This window comes from Adelges cooleyi, unplaced genomic scaffold, assembly GCF_023614345.1.
Source record: "Adelges cooleyi isolate 19-005CV unplaced genomic scaffold, UGA_ACOO_1.1 ACOO_flye_CR_arks_rails_tigmint_CR_PRNA_71, whole genome shotgun sequence".
NCBI lineage: Eukaryota > Metazoa > Arthropoda > Insecta > Hemiptera > Adelgidae > Adelges > Adelges cooleyi.
The window spans coordinates 1-9,501 of record NW_026096416.1 but is presented as its reverse complement, the minus strand read 5'-3'; the positions used below and the strand labels follow the sequence as shown (position 1 = coordinate 9,501).

Here is a 9,501-nt window from a genome sequence, read left to right as displayed (position 1 = left end):
ATTTATGCCAATAATTTTTTTTACTTATGTCAAAAGATTATTTAAGTAAATACATTTATCATTAGAGTGGCATTTAATGTGATTTTTTTGTTTTCATGTAAGAGGTAGAGCAATTCACGAACTTTGTTTTTGCTATACTCTAAAATTTTCATAATGTCACAACTACCGTTTTTACCCTGTGCCCTTCAATTATAATTTACAACGAGTACAACACGGTTATCTATATAGGGTAGACAAATTCAAAGTATAATTAATTAAATATTGTTGTGGTTATTTTACCTATTAGTAAATTCAACATTTTAATACTCATATGAAGGATGGCTTTATTTTTGCAATCTATTCTAGGTCGTGGTATAACTTAGCAAATAAAAAATATTGTTCCAATTGTTTTTCTTTTCCTGGGCGAAGCCGGGTACACAGGCGGTTTGTTAATACGGAAGACGGTTATTTACTAGAAATTCAAAGCATACAAAACAAACAAAATATCGATAGAAATCATACAGTATTTTTGCCGGAAAATATCCGGGTAACTATCAATAGACATAATAGACACACACATTATTTACTATGCATGCAAGCACAAAACAACAGAAGATATTAGTTTGAGGCCTAAAATAATAATGTTATTGGAAAACTTGTTTTGAAAAGACTATGTGCATATTATACAGTTAATCTTGAATAAGACATGAGGGATTTAACTGTACGATAGGGTACCCCATTTGGCATTAATTTGTTTTTAAAAAAATGCAAAATTTGAATATAAGATGGCAAGAAGTTCACTAAATATATTATGTCGCGCCTATATAATTTTGTCAGGTATTACCAGGAAGCCATACTTTCACATTTGTGCATTATGACCTCAATACTTTTATTTGATAAAAACAGTGTAAATAGACTTTTGCACCTATGCCACAGTTGGATACTTGTCGGAAACGTATTTGATATATTTATTTACTGTTTTGGATTTTATTTTTCATTTCCTTATAAAACTGGCCTTTATAAGCCTATAACTGTTGAGAGTAAAAGTAATAGTTTTATCACACTGTTAAACATCGGTTTATAATAGATAGATACAATGTACTTCAAAATCTCAATTATTTTGCTTCTAACTTGTTTGATGTTTGTCGAATCCACTGTAACACTAAATAATTCAGAAGTGAGTTTTAATAATTTGTTTTGACTAAAACTATTAGTTTAAAATGATTTCCTTCTAACATTAGGTGTACACGGTGTCCCACAGAGACATGAGAAATTTTGATTAGCTTTGGAAATTGTTCTCAATAAAATGGTTATCTTGAAATTTTCAAAAATGTAACGAAAAAAATAAAAAAAAATAATACAAACTATGGTGTTTATAACGCAAATGAATATAAATTATTTAAAAAAAATTCAGCAGAATAAAAACTGATTTCATTTGATATGTCTTTGTGGGACACCTGCACAGCAAGTGTTAAACATTATTTGTTTCTTAAATCATTTATTACACACGAAAAATGTGTAATCATTTTTAGCCTCATCACTGTCCGATTTAATATAGGTACTAATATTTTTTATTTTTATTTTAAAAGTCTTTAAGTCTGTTGGGTATAGTTTTGCATAACTCTTGTCTTAGTGATTTCCATTAAACTAAATAATATTTGTGGAGTACACATATCTTCTATTACAATTACAACAGTTTCTAAATTAGTTAAAAAACAAAAGTTTTTTAGATTTGATTTTTTCCAGAATCAGGAAATTATAATACATAGTACATAATAATACATATACAAACTGTTTGATTGTTAATTGCATATTGTTCTCTAGTCTGCAAAAAAATGTTTGTGAATGAAATTTATTAAATAAGTAAAAAAAAACTTTTCAGTTGTTACACCGTTCTTGGGCAAATATCAGGACTAGATCCGCAATGGCAACGCATTTCAACATAAGCGTACAGCAACTTGAAAATTTAGCGGCAACAAATAATATTCCAAACCTAGGTAACCATTAGACATTTTAATTTTTAATTTTATAAAAATTATTTATTGTTGATGCAAAGCTATGACCATTGATTATGTAATAGACATTCATAATCAATGCTATGACTTAGACCTTCCTCTCATATTATCAAGGGAACTCGACTAGAGCTTCCGTTTTTCTATTAGTACTGTTTGAGCAGAGCGATCAACATTGTATGTTATTAATTAATAATAATAATAATTATACTGTTACAATATTTAACGTTTAAGTTAAAATAATTGTGTGTGAGGGTAGATTATACGCCTTTTTATGTAGATACAACGCAACAGGTTTACATAGGTGTATATAGAATTTTTTGAATTTTTTTTAATTAAAAACCTCTAATAAAAGTATATTTGCAAAATATATGCTCTGAACATGTGTGTGAGAATTTTTTATTTCACTATATAAATATTGTACAATATTATTTTTTAATTAAATATATTTTATCCTATTTTAAGTAGTTAGTTGCTAATGATTTTAATTTCATATATATTATAACTTATAACCCACTCGCTTTTCCACCGCATACAATTTTTGGAATAAATCATTTATATATTTACTTTCAAGTATAACTTAAATCATAAAAAATTTGGGAAAAAAGTATAAATTTACATTACAAATTAAATTCAACATATATGTATTAGCGTTGTATGTTATTTGATAAAACAATTATTGATTTAATACACTCGATAACAATATTTTTAAATAATAATTTAAGTATATTACATTGTATTTTCCCGGGTTTTGTTAATTAACAAAACGGTGTAAAATTACTCGTAACTATTTGTTCGGTGTTTAAAACAGTAGCATTCCTGTTTAACAATAATATTGACGCCCGTCGATAACACTGTCATCTGCGTCTGTAGATAGTATATAATGATTGATATTCTTTATAAGAATAATACTTAAGGCAAGTTCAATATCAGTCTAGCTAGTCTAACTTAACTTAACTGATAATAGATAACAGTGTTGCTAATCTAATCTAACTGCATTATAATAACTTGATGGTAAAATAGTTTTTTTTTATTGACAACTATTATTATTGGACGATTTATGAGAAACTATGTACACACTTTATGAACAAAGTAGTGCTTCTCACGACTCACAAATAGCCTAAGTCCTAAGATAGTTACTTTGATAGAATACAGTGAGATGAAAATAAACGTAAGAGGAAAGATGGAAAGGGAAAAAAGGGGTTTGATGCGATTGAGAATGATATAAGAATTGTTGGTATGCGTGAAGTTGATATGGAAGATCGTGAAGGAGAAGAAGAAGAAAATGTATTTCTCATATGAGACAAAAAATCAAGGTATTTTTTTTATATTTAAGTTGTATATTTTTGAGTTGTATATTACAATTTGGTCCAGGTTCAAATTATAACAAACCGTTAATATTTTTGGAGCAGTCAGCTTATTGAATGGGCACGATCATGTGTGGGTTGGCATTTGTAAGATATTCTCTACAGTATTCCATCCATTACGAACAACCAGTATTGCAAGCGTCCTAAACTGCTCCAACGATACATGGTCTGAAATATCGCAAAAAAGTAAATTTAATTTAAAATTTCAACATATACTTAATTTTTTTGGATAACGATATCAGATCGCCAAAAAAATGAAAAGTAGTTATGGGACAAAACTATACAACAATACACCATATTGTAAAAAATTCAAATAAAAACTCTTTCTGGTTCTATTAGATATTTTTTGTTAACTCACTTTTGAATATCCTAATACTTTATTCAAGAAAAAATTGGCCGTTTTAAGCAACTTTTATATTTTATTGTATTTTTTACAATTTTAGTTTCTTTTATTCAGATGATAGTTACGAGTAATTTTACACCGTTTTGTTAATTAACAAAACCCGGGAAAATACAATGTAATATACTTAAATTATTATTTAAAAATATTGTTATCGAGTGTATTAAATCAATAATTGTTTTATCAAATAACATACAACGCTAATACATATATGTTGAATTTAATTTGTAATGTAAATTTATACTTTTTTCCCAAATTTTTTATGATTTAAGTTATACTTGAAAGTAAATATATAAATGATTTATTCCAAAAATTGTATGCGGTGGAAAAGCGAGTGGGTTATAAGTTATAATATATATGAAATTAAAATCATTAGCAACTAACTACTTAAAATAGGATAAAATATATTTAATTAAAAAATAATATTGTACAATATTTATATAGTGAAATAAAAAATTCTCACACACATGTTCAGAGCATATATTTTGCAAATATACTTTTATTAGAGGTTTTTAATTAAAAAAAATTCAAAAAATTCTATATACACCTATGTAAACCTGTTGCGTTGTATCTACATAAAAAGGCGTATAATCTACCCTCACACACAATTATTTTAACTTAAACGTTAAATATTGTAACAGTATAATTATTATTATTATTAATTAATAACATACAATGTTGATCGCTCTGCTCAAACAGTACTAATAGAAAAACGGAAGCTCTAGTCGAGTTCCCTTGATAATATGAGAGGAAGGTCTAAGTCATAGCATTGATTATGAATGTCTATTACATAATCAATGGTCATAGCTTTGCATCAACAATAAATAATTTTTATAAAATTAAAAATTAAAATGTCTAATGGTTACCTAGGTTTGGAATATTATTTGTTGCCGCTAAATTTTCAAGTTGCTGTACGCTTATGTTGAAATGCGTTGCCATTGCGGATCTAGTCCTGATATTTGCCCAAGAACGGTGTAACAACTGAAAAGTTTTTTTTTACTTATTTAATAAATTTCATTCACAAACATTTTTTTGCAGACTAGAGAACAATATGCAATTAACAATCAAACAGTTTGTATATGTATTATTATGTACTATGTATTATAATTTCCTGATTCTGGAAAAAATCAAATCTAAAAAACTTTTGTTTTTTAACTAATTTAGAAACTGTTGTAATTGTAATAGAAGATATGTGTACTCCACAAATATTATTTAGTTTAATGGAAATCACTAAGACAAGAGTTATGCAAAACTATACCCAACAGACTTAAAGACTTTTAAAATAAAAATAAAAAATATTAGTACCTATATTAAATCGGACAGTGATGAGGCTAAAAATGATTACACATTTTTCGTGTGTAATAAATGATTTAAGAAACAAATAATGTTTAACACTTGCTGTGCAGGTGTCCCACAAAGACATATCAAATGAAATCAGTTTTTATTCTGCTGAATTTTTTTTAAATAATTTATATTCATTTGCGTTATAAACACCATAGTTTGTATTATTTTTTTTTATTTTTTTCGTTACATTTTTGAAAATTTCAAGATAACCATTTTATTGAGAACAATTTCCAAAGCTAATCAAAATTTCTCATGTCTCTGTGGGACACCGTGTACACCTAATGTTAGAAGGAAATCATTTTAAACTAATAGTTTTAGTCAAAACAAATTATTAAAACTCACTTCTGAATTATTTAGTGTTACAGTGGATTCGACAAACATCAAACAAGTTAGAAGCAAAATAATTGAGATTTTGAAGTACATTGTATCTATCTATTATAAACCGATGTTTAACAGTGTGATAAAACTATTACTTTTACTCTCAACAGTTATAGGCTTATAAAGGCCAGTTTTATAAGGAAATGAAAAATAAAATCCAAAACAGTAAATAAATATATCAAATACGTTTCCGACAAGTATCCAACTGTGGCATAGGTGCAAAAGTCTATTTACACTGTTTTTATCAAATAAAAGTATTGAGGTCATAATGCACAAATGTGAAAGTATGGCTTCCTGGTAATACCTGACAAAATTATATAGGCGCGACATAATATATTTAGTGAACTTCTTGCCATCTTATATTCAAATTTTGCATTTTTTTAAAAACAAATTAATGCCAAATGGGGTACCCTATCGTACAGTTAAATCCCTCATGTCTTATTCAAGATTAACTGTATAATATGCACATAGTCTTTTCAAAACAAGTTTTCCAATAACATTATTATTTTAGGCCTCAAACTAATATCTTCTGTTGTTTTGTGCTTGCATGCATAGTAAATAATGTGTGTGGAAATTTCAATAAAATTATTATTATTTTATACCAAATAATATTAAATTATAACATATACTTATAAGTTATGTATATACACTTATATAATGTAATTTTTTATGAATTTTACATTATATAATTTTACGTGTATAGTGAATACGATTAATTCGAGAATTGATAAATATCTAACTACAATTTTCAATAAAGATAAGAACCTAACTAAAGGCAATGTTTTTGATATTAAAATACGAAATTTCTCTTGGCGGGTTTTTGGTAAAATCGATGTTGGTACTATCTGTAGTATTACACATTTTATAGGTTATATAACATTTATTTATTATCACGCGTTATCATTTTTTGGAAGAACTACCCCCAACTCCAATAAGACCATCCGGTGAACGTCAAATTTTATTTTTATTACCAAGAAAATATACAATCGACAAAATTTTATTTTGAAGAGCTAGCCTAAACAAAATCTTCGCTGGACGGATTACAACGGCGTTACATAACTTTTTTCAGCGCGTAAAATATGTGTTAGAAGATGCAAGGTTAGGTGAGGCTATACGTAATTACTTCCATAATAATAATTATCTCATCAACACCGTCTAAACAAAATTAAATTAAACTAGTTTAAATTTTCTTAATTTAAATATAGTAGCCAAATATGAATAGGATAATACTCATGGATAATCTTTTATTGTTAATTTAAACAAATCTGACGAATCTCTATAAAATTGTTGAAAAAAATAGAATAGGACTTAATTGACGCGCGTTTTTAAGTCTGGCATTGCGATAACTTTTTATACTTATTATTATTGACTGTAATAACGTAAACTGTTTACCATATTAATATTTTATCATTTTAAAATTAGTGCCAACCCCTTTTAATAAAAATATACAACATTTCAATATGTTAAAAAAAAATAAACATTTCAATGTTTTTTAATAATTATGACGTAAGAACGCGTTAAATACTTAATTTAGTTTCAGTCCAGGTTCAAATTATAACAAACTGTTAATATTTTTTGGAGCAGTTAGCTTATTGAATGGGCACGATCATGTGTGGGTTGGCATTTGTAAGATATTCTCTGCAGTATTCCATCCATTACGAACAACCTGTATTGCAAGCGACCTAAACTGCTCCAACGTTACATTGTCTGAAATATCGCAAAAAAGTAAATTTAATTTTAAATTTCAACATATACTTAATTTTTTTGAATAACGATATCAGATCGCCAAAAAAAATGAAAAGTAGTTATGGGACAAAACTATACAATAATACACCATATTGTAAAAAATTCAAATAAAAACTCTTTCTGGTTCTATTAGATATTTTTTGTTAACTCACTTTTGAATATCCTAATACTTTATTCAAGAAAAAATTGGCCGTTTTAAGCAACTTTTATATTTTATTGTATTTTTTACAATTATAGTTTCTTTTATTCAGATGATAGTTACGAGTAATTTTACACCGTTTTGTTAATTAACAAAACCCGGGAAAATACATTATAATATACTTAAATTATTATTTAAAAATATTGTTATCGAGTGTATTAAATCAATAATTGTTTTATCAAATAACATACAACGCTAATACATATATGTTGAATTTAATTTGTAATGTAAATTTATACTTTTTTCCCAAATTTTTTATGATTTAAGTTATACTTGAAAGTAAATATATAAATGATTTATTCCAAAAATTGTATGCGGGGGAAAAGCGAGTGGGTTATAAGTTATAATATATATGAAATTAAAATCATTAGCAACTAACTACTTAAAATTGGATAAAATATATTTAATTAAAAAATAATATTGTACAATATTTATATAGTGAAATAAAAAAATTCTCACACACATGTTCAGAGCATATATTTTGCAAATATACTTTTATTAGGGGTTTTTAATTTTAAAAAATTAAAAAATTCTATATACACCTATGTAAACCTGTTGCGTTGTATCCACATAAAAAGGCGTATAATCTACCCTCACGCACAATTATTTTAACTTAAACGTTAAATATTGTAACAGTATAATTTTTATTATTATTAATTAATAACATATAATGTTGATCGCTCTGCTCAAACAGTACTAATAGAAAAAACGAAGCTCTAGTCGAGTTCCCTTGATAATATGAAAGGAAGGTCTAAGTCATAGCATTGATTATGAATGTCTATTACATAATCAATGGTCATAGCTTTGCATCAACAATAAATAATTTTTATAAAATTAAAAATTAAAATGTCTAATGGTTACCTAGGTTTGGAATACCAATTGATGCCGCTACATTTTCAAGTTGCTGTACGCTTGTGTTGAAATGCGTTGCCATTGCGGTTAGGTTAGGTTAGGTTAGGTACATATAAGTACGAATACCGAGTATTTCTATTTACACTCTTCCGGACTTTTTGGACATCTATCATTAATATCATATATGGTATATCGATAACTATGGCCCAGTCAATAACATGAAAGGTATTAAACGGGTCAAACAAGTTTATCAAATAAGGGATAAGTAATCTGAAAACAGATTTGAATTCTTCATGAAGTTTACTTGAGATCGATCAGCGTACATTTTTGATATCTTATTCCTACTACGCATAAAACACGTTTGAACATTTTATCAAATTTGGAAAGGGTTAAACTTAAAAATTGAAAAAAGTGATCTCAAGTAAACATCATGACGACTTCATATCTGGTTTTAGATTGATTATCGGATCACTGGTTCAGTCTGTGCGATGGACCAAAAATTATGTGTTTTGGCTAAAAAACGGTCGGTATCCAGGAGCCTTAAACTGAACTTTTTAAAGTTTTGAACACAAGAACTGGCACCGCCTAAACGCGTATGGTTAAACGATTCCTGTTTTCATATACGTCAAGAGTGCCTGACTCATATAAAAAAAACCAGTCATTTTCTTAACGAATAAATGCACAAAAATCCCAATTGCAGATTCCCGAGAGGTAGATTAATGAGTTCTTACTTATTTGAAATACGTTTTTATTCAGTTTATAAAAAAAAAAAAATTTTTTTTTATTTAGTTTACAAATAAAGTCGCGCATTTGTAGCTACTAATTGGTATTCAATACACATTTTTTGTTTTTCAATATGTATACTTTACCAATTGAAGGACACAGGGAAAAACGGTAATAGTCACAATATAAACATTTTTTTTTTAAATAGTTTTTTTCAATTTATGCCAATAATTTTTTTTACTTATGTCAAAAGATTATTTAAGTAAATACATTTATCATTAGAGTGGCATTTAATGTGATTTTTTTGTTTTCATGTAAGAGGTAGAGCAATTCACGAACTTTGTTTTTGCTATACTCTAAAATTTTCATAATGTCACAACTACCGTTTTTACCCTGTGCCCTTCAATTATAATTTACAACGAGTACAACACGGTTATCTATATAGGGTAGACAAATTCAAAGTATAATTAATTAAATATTGTTGTGGTTAATGAGAGAATG

General features: G+C 27.0%; 1 long non-coding RNA gene across 1 annotated transcript; it reads right to left on the bottom strand.

Moving 5' to 3' along the window:
* Positions 1-3,337: 3,337 nt before the first annotated feature.
* On the bottom strand, positions 3,338-5,573 carry LOC126845199 (uncharacterized). The gene is made up of 3 exons (XR_007686733.1): positions 5,445-5,573; positions 4,625-4,739; positions 3,338-3,526 (listed from the first exon to the last, which is right to left on the bottom strand). It is a non-coding gene; the product is annotated as an uncharacterized LOC126845199 (long non-coding RNA).
* Positions 5,574-9,501: the final 3,928 nt, after the last annotated feature.